The sequence below is a fragment of the Lycorma delicatula genome, chromosome 4, assembly GCF_047948215.1.
Source record: "Lycorma delicatula isolate Av1 chromosome 4, ASM4794821v1, whole genome shotgun sequence".
Classification (NCBI taxonomy): domain Eukaryota; kingdom Metazoa; phylum Arthropoda; class Insecta; order Hemiptera; family Fulgoridae; genus Lycorma; species Lycorma delicatula.
Window position 1 is genome coordinate 88,668,705 of NC_134458.1, and position 25,832 is coordinate 88,694,536.

General features: G+C 30.5%; 1 protein-coding gene across 11 annotated transcripts in view; it reads right to left on the minus strand.

Annotated features, from left to right (window-relative positions):
- The window catches only part of GlcAT-P (Glucuronyltransferase P), a 764,160-nt gene that overhangs the window by 584,511 nt on the left and 153,817 nt on the right, over positions 1-25,832 (minus strand). For all 11 annotated transcript variants that reach the window (XM_075363549.1, XM_075363541.1, XM_075363537.1 and 8 more), the window contains one exon: positions 5,525-5,605. The gene's annotated coding sequence lies outside the window, so the exon portion shown is untranslated. The remainder of the gene's footprint in view (positions 1-5,524; positions 5,606-25,832) is intronic.

A 25,832-nucleotide genomic window follows, 5' to 3' on the forward strand; every position in this document is an offset into this window, starting at 1 on the left:
CCATCACGTGATATGTTTGATACGTACGTAATAAACATGATCAGAAATTCTGTAGAAGAAGAAGAAAGTATCAGCATAAAAAAGAAAAATAAAGTGTGTAAAGAATGTAGATAACATGATATAAGGCATAAGGCATATAAGGCATAAGGCACAGATTATCAATCTGTGCCTTATGCCCTAAAAATATCATGTTATCTACATTCTTTACACATTATTTCAAAATTAAAAATTCATATAAAAAAACACAAAATGAAAATTTATCTTAGGAAAACAAAAGTAATGAGAGTAGGAGATAATAAATGTCAGTGAATGTCGGTAAAATAGAAAGAATAATTGAACAAGTAAACCGCTACAGATATTTAGGTACCATGTTTAACAGAAGATTGAAAAAGCGATTAAAAAGTACAAACAAGAATATCAATGGCTAAGGAAGAATATAACGGAAAGAAATAAATATTAAATAGTAAATAGTAATATCAACCATAACACTTGAAGAAGCATCTTGTGAAGTGCAGCATTTGGAATTTGATCATATGACTATGAATATAGATGTTAAGAAAGGAGAGGTTGGAGGCATTTGCAATTTGGGCATGTGGAGATTGGAGAGACAAAGTGAAAAGAAATAATCAAGAGAGTGATCTTAGGATAGAAGCTTAATGACAAAAATTCTGAATAGGGAAGCTAATTAGCTGGGACGTATCGTGAAAAAGAAGAATTTATTAGAAGAGTGCTAGAAGGATCAATGGAATGTGTAAGAAAGTGTAAAAATTATAAATTTAAATGAAAGACCATAAAGAGACGGAAGCTACCAGCAACTAAAAAAATAACTAAATAAAAGTTTAGGAGGAAGTAGAGAAGAATGGAAATAGACATGGTACAAAAAACCTACCTTAGAACAGTTAACAAAATATTAAGTAACCAAGTATAAGTAAGTATACGCTTTATCATGTAAATATTTATACAGAGTGATATTAAAGTATGGAAACGCCTTCATAATTTTAAAAAAATGAGGGATACTAGGAGATAGAAACAAGTGTAGATCTATATAGGTACAACAATCAAACACTTTTTGGTGTTTGATATTTTTTCCACCTACTCGGATCCGCCATATGGAATTAATTTTTGTTTTTTAATAGGAAGCTGGACATCTGTATGATTCTATTAAAACTTTAACGCGAAAAACGATGGTGAAAGCCGTATCTCCATATATTCCTTCGTTTTCAAGTTATAAGCAATCAAAACTGCAAAAACGAAGCAATCGTGGTGTATAAAACAAGGTAAACTGCTCCAGAGTAACTTTTTTATTTCGTATTTCTTTTAGAATTACGTCCAGTATCAAACTTCGAACAGTTAATATTGCATTTAATAACTCAAACAATAATAATAAAACGTAATAATAACTAATAATTTGCAACACTACAAAAAATGAAATGGCTAGGTCAACTGATAATATTTACTTTAATTATCGCAATATTTGATTTTAAAATCTAGATTTAAAAAACGTATTACAAATTTAAAGTAGTAAATCATTACCGTTTTCTAATATCTGCGGTAAAATATCAACAGATTATAACTGACTGATTGGTTCGTTGAATTTTATCATTTACGAGATAAAATATTTTTACAGATATTTTTCAGTATTAGAAAATGAATTAGCGGTTAAATTGATATACAAATAAATGACTATAAATATGTATAGTTTTGGGGAGCATATTTATATGTACGTTACAAACGTGATCAGAAATTCTATAGAAGAAGAAGAAAGGATGAACATAAAAAAAAGAAAAACAAAGTGTGTAAAAAACGTAGATAACAATATTTTTAGGAAATAAGGCACACATTATTCAACACATAATTTCAAAATTAAAAAATCATTAAAAAAAATACCAATGAAAATTAATGTAAGAAAAACAAAAGTAATGAGGGTAGGGGATAAAAAATGTCAGTGATGTCGGTAAAATAGAAAGAATAATTGAACAAGTAAACCGCTACAGATATTTAGGTACCATGTTTAACAGAAGATTGAAAAAGTGATTAAAAAGTACAAGCAAGAATAGCAATGGCTAAGGAAGCATATAATGGAAAGAAATAAATATTAAATAGTAAAACGCCATAAGACTTGAAGAAACATCTAGTGAAGTGTTACATAAGTTGAGGTGTATAGTTAAGTTAAAAGGAGATTTACGTTACATTTATATCGATAAAGAGTTTCTGATTGTTTCAGTTTTCTCTTCTGGTGTAGTGTTTCCATGTAGTATAAATTTACAATTTTAAAATATAAAAAGACAGAATCTTATAAAAATCAATTCCTGATCTTTTTTGTTTAATATAGAAATTGTTAAAAATAATCGAAATCCTGAAATATAATTAAAATAATGATTTCGATTTCTTTTTCAAATAACTTGTTGTTTTAGGTGACACAATGAAAATATAAAAGCTACGATTTTAAAATTTCTAGAAAAATATTTGACGCTGATAGATTTAAATAAATAAAACAAATTATAAAAATTAAAAAACACAACTTCCCAAAATAAAAAAAAACAGGTATGGGAATAAAAGACTAAACATCGTTATGCAGTATTATTTAAATAATATAGTGGGTGTTTCAGACAGTTTTAATTTGTTTAAATACATTTTTAATTTTGTAGAAGTAGGCATCTGAGGTTGTCTAATGATTAAGTTCTTACCAGGTCTTACATCGATAAAGAAAATTTTGTCCTTCCAACAACAATTTTTAAATGCAATCGGATAGCTCTGAATAGTAAAGTAATTGTCCTATATTATAGAGCTCTGAATAGTAATTATTCTATAATAAAGAACCTCCGACTGCATTTAAAAACTTTCGTTTTTAAAAGTTAGTTGTTATTTAGTTGTTCAAGAGCAAAATTTTTTATCATTAGATAATCTTAAATGCCTATTTCGACAACTTGAAAAGTGTATTTAAACAAATTAAAACTGAAAGTTGATCGGCCACCAACTATTTTATTTAATTAAATATTGCATAACGATTCAATTTAATTTTAATTATTATTTGGCAGTCATGTTTTCTAATCTTTATAATTGTTTTTATTATTTAATTCTTTTTAGTAACCATGGCGAAAAATTCACGATTCGAAAACTTATGGATATAACGTATTTAACATACCGAGTCAAATGAGGAAACTATAAATATTTCAATTTACTTATTTACTTGGCGTATACCAATCTAAACTTACAGATTTCTCAAGCGATTGACTTCCTCGAGAGACTTTTTATCGTGCGAATCATACAGAAATTTTCTGGGATCCAAATAAGTAATGGCTAAACTCTCCGATAGTCTCGCGCGATTCGGTGTTACATAGGCCTGGACCTTGGCAAAAATATGAGTGCTCAGATCTACGACGTCTCTATCTAGGGTAATCCCTTGTAGTTTACGCATCGTCACACCTTGTACAACATTAGTGGCAGCATATGCCGTTCCGTTTTACCCTGTCCCCATAAAACATCAAATTCTACAAAAGTGGGCTTGATCCTCGATCCGATGCCGACAGCATTACCTCTAATCGTACTGACATCACACGCTACAAAATCCGTTTGTGGGAGCTCGCCGGTCTCAAGCTGGTCTCGGCGTAGCGCAGGCCACTCGATGTTTCTGAGTATATCAGTTAACCTTTGTTCTGGTTTGGTTTCATCCTGATTTTGTATCATACAAGGAAATACCCCGTTTGAATTTTTAAATCGGAAGATTGGTTGCGAAGATATAACAATATTTTCGAATAACCGTGATCTGTTAGATCGAGAGTGTACCTGATGCATGCGAAAATTAGCTTTCAACCTACTAACAAATACCCCGTTTGAATTTTGAAAATCGGACGATCGTTTGCAGAGATATAAGAGCTCCCCATTGCACCTCCCAAAACAACGCCCCAGGGGCATCCCGTGTGTTACCGGTTGATGATGATGATAGTCTCTCACGTAGTCCCCAAGGGAAACGTGTTATTACTAAACAGAAGTTTTTTAAATTTATTTAATATTATTTTATTTTATTTAACGTAAATTTAATTCTATTATACTTCTATTATTATTCATTCGATTGATTTGAATCATTCAGTTGAAACTCAGCTAACACAATGATAGAGGCTCACAGTTCATTAATTCAATTCATTAAAGGTTGTGCTTCACCAGCAAATCTCCAATATTACACACACACACACACACACACATATATATATATATATATATATATATATATATATACACACACATATTTATATAGTCTATGATAGTCCCGATAACGTAAGGATTCTAACACGGTTTCATACATCTAAATCGGTTCGGTCGTTGAGCTGCTGCGGTGGAATAAATAAACAAACAGACATACAAACATACACCCTGCATACATTATACACCTCTTTAGGCAGTCATGTTAAAAAAAATGGTGACTGATTTATTAAATGCATTTTTATTTTGGAAATACTTTCGCCGTATATATCTTAAAAGTCAGTGGTTTACACAATAATGTTCACTGCGTGGAAAATTTTTTTCTACTTTGTTTAATTCATACAACTAAACAGAAAGAAAAAATCAGGAATAGCTGTGTTGATCTGTTTAAAAAATAATGACGTCGGTTTTACACATTAATGAGATACGTCATTAGTTTTAGTTGTTCATTTGCTATCCCCAACATTAATTAATATTTTTCTTCAAACAGCAGATATATTATGAGAATAAATTATAAAAATATTTAATAACTTATTTCATTCCCTCAGTTTTTGTCCCAAATTAATTATTTTCTATATCTTTTCGCATTATACTAATTATCATGCACAGTTTATTATAAATAAACAATTTTTTTTTAAGTAAAACGAGCAAATTAATTTTTTGCATTTATAGCATAATATAATTTATTATGCATCATTTATTACTATAACATCATTTATTAAGCAATATACTAATTATCATGCGCAGTTTATTTTAAATAAACAATTTTTTTTGAAGTAAAAAAAGCAGATTCATATTTGCATTTATAACATTATATCATTTATTATGCATTATACTGATATCATGCACAGTTTATTTAAAAAAAAAAAAAAAAAAAATTTTCAAGTAAAAAGAGCAAATTCCTACATTTACATTTTTCTTGGAATTGTATTTATGAACTAATTTTCTTTTTTAAAAGTAGATGAAGAAATAACGTGCCATATAAACTCCCCTTCACTACGTATATAATACTTCTATTATAACATATACGGAATAGGGATTGCTATACGAATGATAGTGGTAGCAAATGGTGGCGTGAGAAAAATAGGGTTGTCTAAAAACAGATTGTGAAAAGGGAAAAACTGAATGTGTTCAGTTCGAAAAAACCGTTAGGTATGGATGACTTGTTATTAAACTTGTAAAATACAAATTTTTACATCATCATGTATGTGTATTAAATCTTTCTAAAAAAGTATTATACTTAGGTAATTGCACTTGTATTACTACGTATTGTTTTTTTTTTTTTGTAAATTTATTTTTAAATTGATACTGAAAGAAATTTTACCTTATTTATATCGCCATCACATCAATAGAGTTAATTGTGGATTAACGCGATCACACCGTTTTCTTACAGTAACGTAAAAATCTGAAACAGAAGAAAATGTATAATTTTTTTTTAATTTAGTATTTTCAAGTAAGCTACATTCCTTCCAAATAGTTTTTAAATTTATATATTTTTAATGATTAATTATCTAAATAAAATATTTATTATGAGTATTTAAAATTAAATTTAAATTTTAAAATTATATTTTTTGTAAATCCGTTTCGATATAATTTCACATTATTTACATACGCCTAAACAGTTTATAAAAATTAATTTAAAAATGAGGTTGTGTTTTTTAAATAATTAAAATTTTAAGCATAAAATTATTTCTATTTGTCTTATTATCGTATTAGCTTATCTCAATTTACATTTATTTTTCTGTTTATATATTGTTTCACATGATCAGGAAAACCTATTTTAACAAATATTACAGAATGAATTTACATTAAGCAAACAACCCTTACTGAAATCCTAGCTTTTTCTTCGCTTGAATATTTACCTTTGAAAGACTCATTCATGAAGAAATGTTTTTTTTTTTTTTGCATTTATAGCTCAGAAAATATACTTTAACCTCATCCTCATAAACAATAGGGCAAATGATTATACCAACTTTTGGATGTTTTTTTTTTTTTTTTGTATTTACTAATTTAGGATAATTTCTAACAAAAACTTTTTATGATCTAAAACGAAATTTGAAACAACTTTCTTAGGAAGTTTTCTTTTTCTTTCGAGCAAGGAACCTCCTCTCAGCAAGACTACTTTTTTATGATTTATTTTATATGAGCACGCAATTTAATGAAACTTTTCTCAAGGAATAAAAAAATTAAAATAGTTATTGATTTTTTGGGGATTTTTATCGACAGGTTTCTTTCCCGGGTAATTTTTAAGAGTGGTACTTGTAGAATACGGGTAATTCCGCTTATGTAGAGTATTCACAGTTAACGAATATTCGTATCGTTATTAAAGAGGAACTTTATGGTATACGTAAGATAAATCCTCTTACATTTAAATAAGGATTAACCTAGTAATTAAGCATAGTTTTGAATTTCAACTGCAATATTTCAACAGTGCGATATAACTCAGAATAGTGTTTTTTTCTTTTTAAGTTAAGTTTTTTTTATTAAGAGAGATTGGTTCACCCTAATTATTAACATTTGCTGTACAGATGTTTCTTGTTCTTCCCCGCAGTATATTATATTTATTATTCATTCACCAACGGCTGTCATACTTATATAAAACCTATATATTTACGACTCATATAATTTAAATACAGTTATATTATCTTCCTATAACTTATTTATCTCTCTAATTAAGTTTCAAAAAATTGATTTCGAAGTACTTAGTAAAATTTACTTTTTCTAGCAAAATGATAATAATAAAACAACATTCCACCGACCGACTTGCATCGGTTTTCAATTACTTAAGTTTTTATACAGAAGTTTTTTTTCAATGGTTTTCTAATAGAATTTTATTTATTATTTATTCTCAATACGGTAAAGTTAAGCCGTATATAAAACAATAAATTATATTTCAATATCGATATGTTGTAGACATTTTTTAAATACTTCCGTCTGTAATACTGTAAATGTCTGTAATACTGTCTTAAAAAAATACAAAAATAAATACGGCTAAGGTAAAGTAATCGATTTGAGATTACTCTATCATTTAAACTTTTACACAAAACATGAACTTATCTCCTTATAATACCCGTAATTTAAACGATCTTTTTTTAATAAAATATTTAAAAAAAAAAGAAAATTTTAATTTTATTGAGTTTGACTCGAAAAAATTAAAGTTATATGATTTTAATTTTAATATACCAAAATTTATTGAATTTTTACTGATATATAATAAAAAAATCCCATATGTATTAAATCTAATAATAAAATAATTCGTAAAAATAGGTTAAACAAATTTCATTAAGGGTTCCTACGTGAATCTTGTCCAAAGTTTCAGAGGATCACTTTTTCCCCTTTGTTTTGTCCTTATTTTCTTAATTTCAATCCAGTAAATCATCAACGTTTTAAAAATGTAACATTATTATTTAATATATTTATACATTATTTAATTTTTTTTTATCTTCAGTCATTTGAATGTTTTGATGCAGCTGTCCAACATTTCCTGTCTAGTGCCAGTCGTTTCATTTCGGTATACCCCCTACATCTTACATCCCTAACAATTTGTTTTACATATTCCAAACGTTGCCTATCTGCACAATTTTTCCCATCTACATGTCCCTCCAATATGAAAGCGACTATTCCTGAATGACTTAATGTGTTCTATAAGTCTGTCTCTTCTTTTAACTATATTTTTCCAAATGCTTTTCTCTTCATCAATTTGCCGTAACACTTCTTCATTTGTCACTTTATCCACCCGTCTCATTTTTAACATTCTCCTATAGCACCACATTTCAAAAGCATCTAATCTTTTCTTCTCAGCTACTCCGATCGTCCAAGTTTCACTACCATATAAAGCTGCACTCCAAACATATACATTCAAAAATGTTTTAATGGCGTTTAAATTAATTTTTGATGTAAGCAAATTATATTTTTGACTGAAAGCTCGTTTCGCCTGTGCTGTTCGGCATTTTATATCGCTCTTGTTTCGTCCATCTTTAGTAATTCTACTTCCCAAAAAACAAAATTCTTCTACCTCCTTAATATTTTCTTTTTATATTTTTATATTTAGCGGTCCATTTTCATTATTTCTACTTCAGTTCATTACTTTCGTTTTGTTCTTGTTCATTTTCATGCGGTAGTTCTTGCGTAGCACTTCATCCATGCCATTCGTTGTTTCTTTTAAATCTTTTTTACTCTCAGCTAAGATTACTACATCATCAAATCGTAACATCTTTATCTTTTCACGTTGCACCGTTACTCCGGATCTAAATTCTTCTTAAACATCATTAACTGCTAGTTTAGAGTAAAGATTAAAAAGTAACGGGGATAGGGAACATCCTTGTTGGACTTTCTTTTTTTATTACGGCCACTTTCATAGGTTCTTTGATTATTACTGTTGCAGTTTGGTTCCTGTTCTTCTATCTCTATACTTGAATTCTACATTTTTTTAAATGCTGAACATTTTATTCCAGTCTACGTTATCAAATGCTTTTTCTAAGTATATAAATGCCAATTACGTTTGGTTTGTTTTTCTTTAATCTTCCTTCTACTATTAATCTGAGCGCTCCCTTGTTCCTATAGTTTTCCTGAAACCAAATTGGTCTTCTCCTAAAAATTCTTCCACTCTCTCTCAATTCTTCTGTACAGAATTCTAGTTAAGTTAAAATATAACTAAGCTCCTTAAGTTAAAGTATTTAATTCTCCGTTTTCCAGTAAAAGTAGTTCGGCTGTTCTTACCTAATCGCCGGACATACCTTATTTATTTCAGTTTTTAAATCACAAATTAAATTATTAAACTACGTACATATAACAAGAGTATTGTTAAAATATCATTATAGTGTAAAAATAAGTTCTATTTTCATGAGTACTGAAATAGCAAATGATATTTAATAGCTGAAATAGCGAAACCGACAATTGGATAACAAGTGATGAAATTAAAAATATTAAAAAACCCACGAAGCCGTTTTGAAGAAACATATTTACTGCAGCGGCCCCTGACTGCTTATAACCGTAAAAATAATCTAAGAACCTGCTCTAAGGTGATACCTATGTAACCTATTTAAGGTTACAACCTGAGGTGCAACCTATATAATGCAAAATACCCGCATCAAAGTCGGCCCAGCCGTTTTAGAGAAACAGATCTACTGCAGCGCCCCCTGGTGGCCTATAACCTCAAAACATATCTAAGAACCTTCTCTGAATACCTATATAATGAAAAAACCGCATCGAAATCGGTCCAGTAGTTTTTGAAAAAAATGGTAACAGACACACATAAAACCTCTCATCCCAAACGCATATACCTTGTCCGTTCCTTCGTGGGTAAACAATTTTAAAAAAATAATAAAATATAAAACTTATAAAATATAGATGATTTTTTAAATATAATTTTTATTATATTATTTCTTAATGAAGTTACGAAATATTCAAAATTACCACTGCGGGAAAACATAAAAAGCATTTTATTTCTTGTTGATATTCCACTGTACTAGACTAACCAGCCGAGTTAAACTCGTCGTTGGAAAATCAATTTTCGAAGTCGAGAGTTCTAAGGTTTGAGTTCTCATAAAGGTAGTTTCAGGAGTGGTCGACCTGAATCTGTTCCATACTACATGTTTACCGGTACATTTACACTTACATCGTGCTACATGTGCAGATAAGTCAGGCCTGGCAAGCCGGTAGCAGTAATTGCATTTGCCTATACACATACAAGTACACACCCAGACCAGGCAGTAGCTGAAAACTGGTTAGAGAAGATACAATCCACCGTACACGTTAATTTCTATAGATTTTCTTTATGAGATTATATCAAACAAATCCTGTAATAATACCCATAAGTTTTTAAGCAGTATAAACTAATATTTTCTTCGAATTTTAAAACAAGTCTTGAAATGCAACAAAATTGTAATTCTTGAAAGACAGGATTTTTCTCTCACCAATTTTGATAAACTTTAATCAGAATTTATTTAAATTCTCAGATTGCTACCAATAATTTTAAAAAAATGCTGTTTCATGAAAGAATTAGGATAATAGAGAAAGCGTACGGAATAACTAAATAGATTTACAACAAAAACTTCTAATAAACGCGTCTTATTTATTTTTAAATAAGAATTTTTAACGCGCCTTATTACGTTTATTCTTTTAAATGTAAAAGAAAAATATTATAAACCAGTAAACGCCGAAAGTCATTAGGTATCGAATTGTTTAAACCTAAACGAAAAGGTTAAATAGAAAAATTAGAAAAAAGAGAAAGAAAAATTTTATGCAAAAATTTAAAATCAACTAAACAGAACGAAACCTGGGGAATAAAAAATAATTCCGAAGTATAAAATTTAAAAAAAAACCGAAAAACTTCCCGGTTCGATAGAATTTTTTTACGGGCATTTTTCAAGAATGTACAAAAATAGATCTACAAAGAGAATATTCTAATCTTCTTAAAACCGGTTAAACTGAATTAACTCGGTTCTCAGAAGTGAAAAAAGATAGAGAAAAAACAAATTTCTGTAAAAGAAATTCTTACACAGAAATTTTTAAGAAAAATCCGAGAATATTAGGAAGGTTTCTGAGACAAAATAAAAAAAAGGAACTGAGATCCAGTGGTCGGAAGAAAGAAACGAGAAAATAAATTATGAAGGAATATAAGTAAAAAAAAAGGGCGAGAAAAGTTGTGTAAGATCCATAATGGGAAAATCGAAAAAAAGAAAATATTTGCTCTATTATTTTTTCTCATATTGTATTATGTAAAGTTTCTTTAATATTATTAGTATTTTGCTAGAGTTTGCAATGGACACAGCAGAATTTTTAATAATACTGATGAATATGTTTTTATAACGTGTAAATACCAATGATGCTGTAAAATTAGATTAAATCTTTAAATCGACTACAGTTTCATTTATTTGGATTTGAATAATAATGGTACTAATCTAATTATTACGGTTTATAGAGTTCTGGAATGGATTTTACTAAAAAAAGCCAATTTTTTAATTTAAATTTAACGAATTAAATTATAAATTATAATTATACATTATAATAAATAATGAAATATGCTATAACTTTCTTATTAAGTAAAATATCGAATTCGTTTAAAATATTTTTACTAGTTTTAGGAAATTTTATATGAAGTTTTTATTTTTTAATTATTTAGAAGAAGAAAATCACCGTATCAGTTACTTAAAAGCAATTTATCTCGTATAAACAACCAACTGATATTACACATTTTTCACATCATTAGAAAATAAGTAGTCGAATCTACAGTGGGAATTAGTGCCAAAACTGAGTTGCTATCAGACGCCCGTATATTCGTAACAAACGTTATAATTTGTTTGATTAAACCTTTAAAGTTTTATTGCAATGTGGTTGTTTATATGAATATTTATTACTATTAGGTAGATTTCATAAGAAAGCTACCTATTGTAATGGGTACCATGTTTCGACTTCCGGAAAATGTCAACACATCTTCGCGTTTCATATCTCCCAGACCCCAAAACCACCGTCAGTTCAAAAGTGTATACATATATATAAATGTATATATCACTTTCAAACTGATACATAAAATATAACGACCCAAAACTTCGGTCGAGTTCGTTAATGGGAAAATTGGATCATGTGGATTGAAATGGAGAGGGCTTTTCCGAGGAAATGAAATATGTTATAACTTTCTTATTAAGTAAAATATCGAATTCGTTAAAAATATTTTTACTAGTTTTTGGATAAGGGCCTAAAACTTATCTAAGTAAAGTATTCTGATATCACCAACCAGTGGGTGAAAAAAATGGGGTTTCGAAGACAAAAATTCATACCTCCCTTAATAGGCACATAATCGAATTTGTTGAAAGTGGTCGTTAGTCCTCTAAACATTACCTAAAACTTTTGTCTGAATCAATTTTTGATATAACCACCCTTACGGCAAAGGATGACCAAAATATTGCTTGAATTGTAAGAAGATGAGGCTTATCGTATGATAAACATGGGAAAGTTTTTTCACATGCAACCATTGTCGTATTGAGTAAATTTGAAGTTTTTCTTAACTTTAAAGTGAAAATTTTTTTTATCCCCTACTTAGCACCGGTGAAATCTACCTCCGACTTCCGGCTTGTCGAAAGGGATTTTTTTAAAATTATATTTACTCCTTTATGTTAAATCATTTTCATATATACAGGAAGAAATTACACATTATAATAAATAAATTACAATAAATGTGTACGTGCTATTTAATTAATTTACTTTTAATTTAGGTAAATCAGGAGTTTAAAACAGAAGGAAATATAATTAAGATAAAACAAGAACACGATAGATTGAACAAATACAACGAGGTGACTCCCTTTGATTGGTTGATTTCCTGTTATAAAAAAAAGGAAATCCATAAGCCTACTTGCCTAAATACATTTTGCCTGTTCTGGTTTAAATAGTCTTTCACTATATTTTTTCCTTTGAATGGTGACAGCGTATTATAATGGATTAGTTTTCATATGAAGAGTACATTTGTTTATTGCTTTGCGTTATGTGATCCATTTTATCTTACAATTAAGACGCATGTAAATCAACCTTACCCCCATTTTAAATTAGAATTGTTTTTTCTAAATGTAAAAATGTTCATTAAACAGCTACTCCCGATGGAAAATAGATTATTATACCTTGTAGAAGTCAAACTGGCACGAGGAGATATGGTGTTAGTGCAGTCCGCTCTTCATCTCTTACACTAAAAGTACGTTCACAACCGTATGCTCTGTGTAGTAATGCGTAATTTCTCTTAACGTAATTATTGTTTTAAGTAATCTTTCGTAAAATACAATGAAATACTTTAAATTATAATTTTAATAACTGTAATTTTTTTGTACTAAAATTTCAGGCCTATTTAGATCAAATTTTCTCTATTTCATACTTAATAAAATAGAGAAAATAAAATGTTAATGTCACGTCAAGTATTAACATACGAGCTTTTTATACTTCCCATCTAAATTTTTCATTTTTAAGAGTAATTTAAAAATATTGGTACTTACGTATTAGCCCGTCGACCACAACCATAATGATCCCGTAACTCAAAGTTACGGGATCATTAACTTATTTTACATATTAAAAATATAATCATTACTGTTTGTAATTATAGATATAAATTAACCAAACTTAACCTACGCTCGCTAACCTCGACTAACTAACAGTAATGTTTTGAATATTTAAATAATAAATAATGATATAATTACTTATATCATTATTAAAATACTATTATTTAAATACTCAAAGCATTACTATGTTAATTAGTCAAGGTTAGCGAGCGAAGCGTGAGTAGGTTAAGTTTGGTTAAATTATATTTATAAAATAAACGGTTATAAAAATGGTAATATAATGGTTATATCGGGTGATACTAACAATAACTCAAAAGTTTCCAATTATTGGTGGACGGGCTAATACGTAAGTACCGAAATATTAATTTTATTTTTCATAAAATTTTTTAAATTAAACAAGGAGCTAAATGTATTATCTACCTTCTAAAAAATCGTTAGTTGAATTTTTATTTTGATTATTTGTTTTATATATCAAATCCTCCGTTTAAAATTGCAGCCTGTAAATGTCGAACATTACAACTGCAAATTTATCACGTAAAGTTCATCCCTAACCGTGTACCCTCAATATATAAACACCATTTTACTTTAAACAATACTTAGATACAATGTAGTTTTACTTTGATATTTATTATTTTATCCCAGTTTAGAAATTTTCCGAATTTCCTATTGAATGCGGTATAGAATATTTATTTATGGTAGGATCAAACCAGGTACGTTTTTAAAGATAAATATTTGGTTGGTTTTCATGCCGCTGCATTTGCTAATTAGCGAACGGAGGAGAAATCGAGTGGACGTAGAAATTATCCTAGTTTAGCCAAAGGGTCTCTTCCATGATGATATCCTTACCAACCCGTAACCGACATAAATTTACCCAACCGTCCCATTGGAAACCTTATACATAACTATTTGTTTTGTTGGTTAGTAAAGGTAGATTATATTACACCTACCGAATTATCTTCGTATAACGGCAAGATATATATATATATTCTACACCCTACATCGTATCTGTTGTACAGAATAATTAATGCGTATTGACTATGATGTAATTTGATTTCCATTTAATATACCTCTGAACTAATAAAATTTGATAATTCAGTAGAACGTTAATAATTCGAAATATCAAACATCCGAATGAATAATTCTACTAGTTCTGTATACATATGTTTTTTTATAATATGCACGTACTTTTGCGTTTCGTAAAACCAAAAAAAAACCACTTTAGTTTTATTTTTATTATTGAACCAGTGTGTTTTAATGAATCATAGAATTAAATTTATGATAAGATTAATTCGAAAAGTATATAGAAAAATTGCGGTCTATAGTAAAAAAAAATCACCTAAAGGTTTACCAATCCCTAACTGATGGTGAAGAGGTACGAATAATGATTAATAATTTTCTTCTGAGAATTTTCGGGTTTGAGGATTAGGATGAGAGAGAAATAAAGGAATGGTTAGAAAATAATATTTAGGTGGCAGAGTTCTAACTTTTAAAAGAAAATGAAATTGTAAAAGTGATCTGTTTATAAAACAAAGTATTTTTGAAATCAATCGACGACTGAGGCCTCTCCCTCATCACGCCTTCACTACTACTCGCCCTTCTGCTTACTTTTGATTTTAAAAAACTTTGTATTATGATTTATTATAATTTTATTTTATCCACTCCAAAAGCTTGGTCATTCTACACAAATAAATGAAATTTAATTTCGACATTTAATACCTTATAAAGAAACTGGATCAAATTGTTTACTTTTAAATCATTTTCTTGACAAGATATGAGTACATAAAGAAGGAATTGTATTTTTTACCCTAACGTACATTTGAAATTTTTTAATGTTTGTTATAGTTGTAGTAGTTATAATATAGTAAAATACAGAGTCGTTTTTGTTTATGCACTCTATTTTGCGTGTAAAACATTCATTTTATTATTAAAAAAAAAACAAATAAATAAATACAAATAATATCACAAAATATATTCTAATATGTACATTAGTACCGTGTGTTTCAAAATGAATATCGGAATTTTAAAACTATGTATTATTTCTCAAGTTTCATACGTGAACTGAAGGAGCAACTCAAATAATTTTAGCTTTGTTAAGTTCTAAAGTCTACAAATTATGATTTGCATGCTAGCTTTGCAAATGAATGATGCAGTGACGAACCAACATTTCATGTTAATGGAAAAGTAAATACTTATAGTGTGCGTATCTGGGGATCAGAAAATTCTCACAAAATACTGCAGTGTGAACGGGACTCACCAAAACTGAATATTTTAGGTGCCGTATCCCGACGGCAAGTTTAGTCCTTTTCGTGGATACAAGTGCGTCTGGAATGAACTACCTTGATATGCTACAACTATGGCTCTTTCCTAAACCGCAGTACGAACCAAAGAACTTTATTTGACAACAAGATGGTGCGCCTCCTCTCAGGCATAACGCTGTACGTGATCGGTTGAATGAAATTCTCCCCGACCGTTGGATCGGTCGCCGAGGACCAGATGACAAGGCTTGTTTGCCGTAGCCTCTATCGTTTGCTCGATCTAACTCCGTGAGATCTTTTTCTTTGGGTTTATAAAGGATCAAGTGTATGTGCCACCGTTACCGGCTGACCTACTCGATTTGAGACACAGGATTGAAGCAGCTGTCGTATCAATTACTCCAAACTTTCTGATCAAAGTATGAGATGAATTTTTGTATCGGCTGGATGTGTGCCGTGTGACGATTGGTGCTCACATTCAACACATAGGAAAAACTTTTTGAGTTGATCTTTCATTTTAAGTATAATTTATTAATGTATGTAAAACTTAATAAATATTAAATGTTTTTGAAACCCCGATATTCATTTGGAAACACACGGTATTTTAAATAGCTTGTTTATCATTTAGATAGATGATCAAAATTTGTTAAAATTATTTACTATTTATTCATTATTATATAAATATGACAACACTGTTTATAAATATCCTTTTAAAAATAACATTCATTTTTGATGTTAGAGTTATTTACATCGATCGGTCTGTGTTTTTTATGTTAGGAGTTTTAAGAAAAATTTCTGTAAATATTTCAGATGTTCAACGGAAGTATAAAAACAAGCTCTTTTGTTACATAGTCTACTTATTTAAATGAATTTAGTACCAAATAAATCTAATGCTACTGCAAAGGTGTCTGCTCCAACAAATGAGGTAACGCAAACGTGTTGAATGTAGACAAGACGAACTATGATTTATTCTATAAGCACATATGTTTTAATAACTTAGATTTTCTTAATAATTTTAACAACAAGGAACGAAATTATTGTACAACGATATGGTGAAGTAATTTAAATAAGGTTAAAGGGTTAATTGTGTGTCTTTTTAAAACAAAAATCACTATACTACAATACCCTGGAATTAAAAAGTAACCACACTTTTCTTCTTGTAACTTGTCTTTTATGGAATAATATTTTATTATTGTAATAACGACGTTTTAAATATATTTTACATTACAAGCAGGATTGTTTGCATGTGTTTAGGTAGATTTCATATGAAAGCTACCTATTTTAATGGTTCCATGATTCAACTTCCGGAAAATTTCGACATATCTTCACGGTTCACATTCCCCAGTCCCCAAAACCACTGACGTCACAAAAGGTTATAAATGCACATCCATATATATAATTCACTTTCTTATGGACACGATAACTGCCGTAATTTTACGCCAATCACTTTCAGATTTTTCCTTAAAAATAACTCTTCCCAAAATCTCGATCGAGTTCGTTAATGGCAAAAACCGGCCATGGGGGTCGAAATGGGGGGAGGGGATTTTTCGAAAACAAAATACCGCTATAACTTTCTTATTAAGTAGCATATCGAATTCGTTTAAAGTTCCTACTATTCTTTGGATAAGGCCCTAAAACTTATATAAGTAAAGTCTTTTGATATCACCAGTCATTGTCGAGGGGGGGGTTGAAAAATGGGGTTTCGAAGACAAAAAAAATCATACCTCCCTTAATAGGCACAGTATCGAATCGGTTTAAAGTGGTCGTTAATCCTCTAAATGTTACCTAAAACGTTTGTCTGGAACAATTTTTGATAAGACCAACCCTTACGGCAAGGGATGATGAAAATGTTGCTGGATTTGTAAGAAGATTGGGCTTGTCGTATGCTAAACAAGTGAAACTTTTTTCACGTGCAACCATTGTCGTTTTGAGTAAATTTGATGTTTTTCTTAACTTTAAGGTAGAAATCTTTTTTATTCCCTTCTTAGCACCGGTGAAATTTACCTCCGACTTCCGTCGTGCCGAAAGGGATTTTTTTCTTTTTACTTACAATGAATTTTATATATATATTTAGAAATAGACAGAGAGAAAGAAGGTGTCTTAAAAAGAAACAGAAAAAATTCAGGATATGTTTTACAAGTGGAAATAAAGAAAAAACTGATATAAATAGACGAGAACGCTTCGTATTACTGAAATTTTGGAACATACATTATGCAATAAATATGATGATTTTAGAATTGAAAAATCGAATAAAATAGACCCAAGAAATGTATCTTTAATAAAGTTTGTGAAAATTATTGTAAGGCACAAAAGATTGGTATCTAAGAATACCAAGGTATTCTACTGTACTATGATACTCTGTATTTTAGGTTTGACTTTGTATTTTAGCAATAACTTTGTTAAATTGCTTGTAAACCAATAATATTTTACAAAAAAAAAAAAATGTAGAGAATTAGATTCTGAAGAAAATCTTTGTAAGTAACATCGACTGAGCATGATGAAGAATGTAAGTCTTTTATTAAAAAAAGGAGAAAAAAAGCAGAATGAAACGCTGTAGGAAAAAACTGCATTATAATTCTAAATTAAAACAGGAACAATTTTTATTTTGGAAAATATCTAGAAACTAAATAAATTATTAAAGGTAAATGAAAAGAAAAATTAAATAAGACGATAACTTAATAGCATTATTTAAATTTCATTGTGTTCTTAACCGAAATGCCTTCACAGAAAAGTATGGTGTGGATGCACAGAAAAAGATCTCCATCAAGCGACTCTACAAGTTCCAAGTGATAGGGAGTGTGGCAGATGCAGCCAAAAGTGGTCGACCGAAAGCCCTAACACCAGAAACGTTGATCGATGTGCAAGTTACATATTCTGTTAGTCCTAAGAAGTCTGTGTGATACGTATCTAGCCAGTCTAGTCTCTACGTTGGTAGTGCCCACACAGCATCGCGCAAGCGTTTAAAGATGCATTCGTACAGAATTCGTGTCGTTCACGAACTGGTACCTGCAGACAATGGAAAACGTGTAGCTCTCTGTCATCTGTAATTGATTGCATGCGTTATGAGACCTTGCGTCGTAAATTTAAATTGCTCAGGAACATTCGTCGAATCCTGGGCAACGATAAAGAACTTTTGAACCACGTATTTTTATTTCTTAGAAGTTTAGAATGTTAGATACCTTTTAATAGTGTTATGAATTTCGTTTTAAATTTTTTTTCTGTTATACGAGGAGTCTTTTACACTCCTCTGGGAGTTTGTTAAATTTATTTTATTTTCATTTTAGTTTTATATATATACGAGGTGCGACAATAAGGAGACTGATGTGAAAAAAATGTTGCTTACCGTTTTAGTCAAGTTTAGTGTTGTCTCCTTCAAAGTAGTTCCCCTCTGATTGCACACACTTATTCCAGCGCTTTTGCTATTGATGGTAACATTTCTGAAACTCATCTTCTGTAATATCCTACAAGACCCTCGTCACAGCTTTTTGGACATTTTGTGTTGTTTGAAAATGGTGTCTCTTGACCGCCATTTTGACTCTTAAAAAAAGAAAAAAGTCGCACGGAGTGATATCTGGTGAATAAGGTGGCTGTGGTAGTACTGAAATTTGTTTTGAGGTTAAAAATTGCTGTACTGACAGAGCAGTATGGGATGGCGCATTATCGTGATGCAGAATCCAATTATCAGCAATGTTGGCACGGACACGAAGAACTCGTTTACGAAGTCTTTCTAAAATTTCTTTGTAGAAATATTGGTTAACTGTTTGTCCAGGAGGCACACACTCTTTATGAACAAATCCCTTGGAATCGAAGAAGCACACAAGCATGCATTTCACTTTTGACTTTGATATGCGAGCTCTTTTTGGTCTGGGTGATCCCTTTGAGCACCATCGCGAACTTTGGCGTTTTGTCTCTGGATCGTATTGAAAAAACCAACCTTCATCACCAGTGATAACACGGCTTAACAAATCTGGATTGATTTCCGTTTGCTCTAACAGATCGGCTGCCACATATTTCCGTGTTTCTCGCTGTTGTTGAGTGAGATTTTTGGGGACCAATTTTTGCACAAATCTTTCTCATACCAAGATCTTCAGTTAATTATGACGACCCGTTTCTCGACCGATGTTGAGTTCTTCTGCAATCATTTTCACGGATAATCTTCGATCAGATCGTACGATTTCACGCACCCTGGTCAAGTTGACATCTGTCCGTGAGATTGATGGTCGTCCACTGCGGTCTTCATCTTCAACATTCGTTCTGCCTTCACAAAAAATTTTATGCCAACGAAAAACTTGAGCTTTTGACATAACCTCCTCTCCAAAAGCCTTCTGAAGCTTATCGTAAGTTGTCGTCGCGTTTTCACTCAATTTAACACAAAAAGAAATGGCATACCATTGCGCAATATTTAGCGGTTTCATTTCTGTGACGAGAGACACAAACACGTGTTCACTTATTACAGCACAACTCACGACTGAGCAGTTGAATCAATGTGCCGCTTGGACTAGAAGTAGCTTATAGATCAAGGTCAAAGATGGTGTGCTTACGCAAGCTGCAGGGTTGCCACATCTTGCAAATAAAAATCAGTCTCATTACTTTATTGTCGCACCTCGTATATATGTATGTATGTATGTGTGTGTGTGTGTGTGTGTGTGTGTGTGTGTGTGTGTGTGTGTGTATAGAGTTGTTTTTTAAATATTTATTTTTGAGTTTTTATCTGTGATAGTAGTTGTATGATTTTGTGTTTAATATTTTAGTTTAAGTTTTAATTCTATTTTTTTAATATTTTAGTTTGTTTTAATTTTGTTTTTAAATTTCTAGCTTAAGTTTTTTGTTGTTGTTTTTGTTAGATTCTATATTTTTTTATATTTTATCTTTGTTTCCCGGGTGATGATAACATATAAATATTTTTCTCCCAAATAAAAGGAAAAAAAGTCATCTGTAACGCCAAATGCGGAAGAACTCGATCATTGGTTTCGATCTGAAGAGGCACGGTTAAACCTTGATGGATTCGTGAATGCACAGAATTCACGCATTTGGTGTACGGAAAATCCACATCAGTTGCACAAATCTCCTCTGTAAGGAAAAAAGTGGATGTTGGGTGTCCAATGTTACGTAGACAAATTTTCATGACATTCCTTCAAGGCACAGTGAATAGTCAGCGCTACATATAGATGGTACAACAATTTTTAAATATATTTCTACTTAGAGTATACGCTCCTAGATTTTATTCTTTTTAATTCAGGAGGAAATCTTTGTGTTATAAAATTTGTATTTTGCGTGTATTAGTTACTTATTATTATTTTTTTTGTATTTTTTATATTTAAAAGTAAACATCGATAAGTTAAAACAGTAAAAATTTTTAAATTTCTGACGTTAAGTGAGGAGGTATATCTATTTCCAATTTCAGTTTCCTTTTTATAATCTTCAAACTTACAAAATGTTCATTCCATATATTGAACACCCTTCAGCATGAAATAGCGCTATCTAATCAATATTTCATTCCCTAATCCAATATAAAAGTAAATGAATAAAATCAATTCCTTAACGCAGGAAGAGAAATATTCACCAACTCGCATACATTGGCTTAAACTCATCCCTATATACGGTTTTTTATTTTTGCCTTCAGGAAATCTAAAAAAGTTGAAAAATACAAAGCGTATAACTTTCTTTCATTGATAAAAGTAATTCCAATTTATTGTATATTATTATATAAAAACCGAAACAAAAAACAATTTTACCCCTAAAATATTAATAAAAACTTAGCTGTTAGTGGAAACATATGTACAAGTGAAATAGTTGTTATGTACAACTATAATTTTCAAAAAAAAATAGTTTTCATTTTACTACATCCTCCGGGGAAAAATAAATCAAAAGCTGGAAAATTAAATATTGTAGGTTTGAAAAAATACTAAGAAATGATTCAACAAGAATTAAGGGTTGTATAAGGAAAATAACAGGACTGTGTTTCGGAGTAGTACATAGGTTTAGGGTTTGCCCTCTTATCCAAAGGTTGATAATTCAAGGTCCGACCAGATATTTTAACACTATCTCTCATCTAATACTCTTTAGAGAGATTGAATCAGTTGGCCGGAAATGGCTCCACCATAAGCATATGGGGAACACAGGTAAGAGTTGCCTCAGTTTCTCACCAGTCGAAGCTTCAAGGAATACTTGCACGAACGGGCATTCTCCGCCGAATGGGACTGTTACGGAAGGGGTCACACTACAGAGCACACCGAGTTCCCATATGACAGATTCGTACAGCATAGCGAAGCATGCCTGGGAGAATTCGGCATGCTAATCCCGGATAACATCAAGGGGACTGTACTGCAGAACAAGCGGGCTAGGTACGCGGTGCTGAAAATTGAAATGTTGGTTTTAATTATCCAAACCAAGATGGCGAAAGAAATTCAGGGATGAGTATTTCCCCTGATTTTCCCTTAGGATTGTATTCGTAATTAAAGTAGGTCCGATTCCAAGGAAAAGGAACGAAAAAAACTGTCTTTTGGTCACCGGATATCATCCGGTTAACTTCTGAACATCTTACAAATCAATAAAAAGGTTATATGTAATTCTTTGTTTTTATTATATATATATATATATATATATTATTATAATTCGAGAATTTCCCAATGGAAAACGTTAAGCATTCATGATTCATATTTCTGTCACTTGGCATTCTTCTTCTCCCTCCAAAATTCTTTCATTCTTTCGGACTTTCAGAAAAGGCTTTCTTCCGTTCTTCAGACCACTTCGGACGATGTTGTTTAGGCTTCGGCGCTTCTGGTTTAACTTCCCATCTATCTATTTTGTTTCTGTATATATATATATATATATATATATATATATATATATATATATATATACACACATATACACAGACATATATAAGCATAAGCTTAGTGCTGTGTATATGACTATAAGGTTCAAATATTTTGAAGCACATTCGTAAACCGAACCGGATATTTTACAAAAATTTATTACAGATGTGAATTTATAATTCTTTAATAATTATGTTCAAAAATCGTTAAATTTTAAAATAAATCATTTTAAAAATTAAAAATATGATAGCTAAGATTTAATATAATAATAAATAATATGTGGAATCGTTTTGTAACAAAGGGATTACTGTCTGAGAAGAGAAAATGGGTTGACATCGGTAGAGAAATCTTTTTCAGAAAATAAATATTGTAACCTGGATCAGATATAGAATACTGGCAAATCTTAATGCACGTAATTTAAACGAGGTAATTGTTTCTACGTCCTTCTTGTGGTGATCGAAATTAGATTTTGCTGACGGGTGTAACCTAGTAACTGTATTTTGTGTAGTAGAGATAACGACTAAATTTTCATCCAATTTACTCATATCCTAACGGTTGTTATCCCGCTACCTGTCTGCAATTTCTATCTCCAGCCTTTTCGTTTTTACTCAAAATGCATGTCCACAAACCTATATAAATTCGTGTATATTTCGATGGATGTGAGTTGAGCGCTTAGGTGAATGGATGTAAACGTAAAATATAGACTATCTAATAAATAGCAAAAATTAATTGTGAAATGACACCTTAGTTAACGATTAATATCCGCTATGTTCTGGAAGGTGAAAACCTCCTAGTATCGGATTCATCTCTTCAATTTCCTATCGCCTCGATAATTCATACTTTTTTCTCCTTTATGTTCTAAACGTTCTAAAAAACTAAAATATTAATATCGCGTTGTCCTATGATGCACCCTCTACAGACTTGGAAAGGCAAAACGAATAATTTCCAAAACATTTCTAAGAAACAATCAGGTGATATCACTTCCATAGGTTTTCTTTATCTCATCTCAATAGAAGGAGGGTATACATCAAACGACAAACCGATATATTTTCGTTAATCTTCGTATTCTGTATGATACTGTCGTGTTAACTTATTATACATCACCGATTATTGGAGGATTGGTTGAAACAAGCTTATTATTTGAGCTTATTATATCTGAACCAGTTCTTGATGGAGCCTGACAAAACGGCGAGAGGGGATACACGTATGTTGGCTCTGACGGTTTGTGATGGTTTAGATATCACATTTCCTGAAGAAATTATTTATCAACAGAACAGCAGTGTTTATTATTTGAAACGCGTGGTGATGTATTTATTCGTGCGTTAATACTTCGTACATTATTACATTACATTATTAACTTTCGTCGATATTATTTTATATAAAATCCGCGTTAATGTGATAATTCGTACATTGTTCCGTAAGTATTAATTACTTTTTTAAAATATAATTAATTTTTATTTTTCTATGTTTATTTAATATATTTTCTTGAAAAGGTAACAAAAAAATACATTCTAAAGGGCGTAAAATTATTGCGTCGGTTATTAAAAAGAGTGGTAAAGAGTCCAGAAGCTTTAATAAATTCATAATCTATCTAAACTTAAAAATATTTAATGTTTTATTCTTAGTACACTTTAAAAAAAAAATAATAATAAATAAAAACACTATAAGAAACAAATTAAATAAATTAAGATAAGACAGAGGTAAAACCCACCCGGTTGGTTTAGGGATGAGCACATGTTCGCAAATCAGCTGATTTCGAAGTCGAGAGTTCCAACATCCTAGTAAAGGCTATCCGTATAAAAGTTACTTTTATACGGATTTGAATACTAGATTGTGGATACGGGTGTTCTTTGGTGGTTGGGTTTCAATTAATCACACACCTCAGAAATGGTCGACCTGAGACTGTACAAAACTACACTTCACTTACACTCATATATATCATCTTATTCATTCTCTGAAGTAATACCTGACGGTGATTCCCTGAGGCTAAACAAGAAAAAAGACAGCTATAATTAGGCAGAAGTAATATGATGACATGGTTTTTTTTTAAATGAATAGCATAATTGAAGAGTTTCAATCTTCTATAATGTGAACTGCATGACGCCACACATTCCTTACAGGATTCAAGAACTGGCGCGTGGATAGTACTCTATTACTCTCCTCCCTTAAGAAGGCTCCAAGTTTGAAAAATGCATTTCTTTCCTCTTCTTTTCAAATCGGTAGGATTTCTTCAAATCTTCATGGTTTTATCTCAGATATCGTTTTTAAAGATGTTTATCGGGAAACAGTTTTATTCCAACTGTTTTTAATATACGTCTCTAGATGATAGCTTTGTTCGTTAATCTTTCTTTTTCCTGTTTAGCCTCCGGTAACTACCGTTTAGATAATTCTTCAGGGATGAATGAGGATGATATGTATGAGTGTAAATGAAGTGTAGTCTTGTACGTTCTCAGTTCGACCGTACCTGAGATGTGTGGTTAATTGAAACCCAACTACCAAAGAACACCGGTATCCACGATCTAGTATTCAAATCCATGTAAAAATATCTGGCTTTACTAGGACTTGAACGCTGTAACTCTCGACTTCCAAATCAGCTGATTTGGGAAGACGCGTTAACCACTAGACCAACCCGGTAGGTTTGTTCGTTAATCTACTACATATAATCCCACCGAATATTAAAAATAAGAATGCTATAGGACTTGACTACTTCTTCAATGGCGACTAAATAGTTAAAATTCCTATATAATTTATAATTAGCATAAATTAATGAATTAACTTACCATATTTAGTTTTTTTTGTTTTTTTATGTTGCTTTTACTCTGTATAGTTTACATAAAAACAATATCAAAACAAATTGATTGAAAACAGTAAGCTTTTAATTCTGATATTTAATTTTCATAGAAATTTCGGTTTCTATGACTTTTTAAAACCGCTAAGGTGATAGTATTAATTTTCCCATTTCCACAAAGTTTTTTTTTATAACTGAATTTTTCTCAGATTTATTGATTTCCATACGGTTATGACGTTTTTTCAAAAGTTTATTGGTGTGGAAAATTCGTGTGAAAAGAAATATTAAAAAATTATATATGTGGTATTTTCTAACGATTTCCGAATGAAATAAATTTAAAGTAATATATCGGTTTAATTCTGATTCGTATTTAAAAAAACAATGCTACTATTGAAATACGCATATAAACATGTAAAATATAAAGTACGATTTATATTCATATTTTGTATCATTATATATGTCTAACAGTCAATCGTACGTTTAAATAAGGATAGACTACATATATGGCCCTCTTTTCATCTTCTATGGGTCTGAACACTGTAATTACTCACAATGATGTACAATATAATTAACTGACGCCATCCTTGAACTCATCTACTCAATGTTTCAAATAAACTTTGTAATGAGAAGTAACGTTCAGTGGTATAATATGAACAAATAATGCGAGTGTTATTTTCTGTTTGTTACTAACAAACACGCGCGCATTTAGAACTACAATTTGTTGTACAATGAA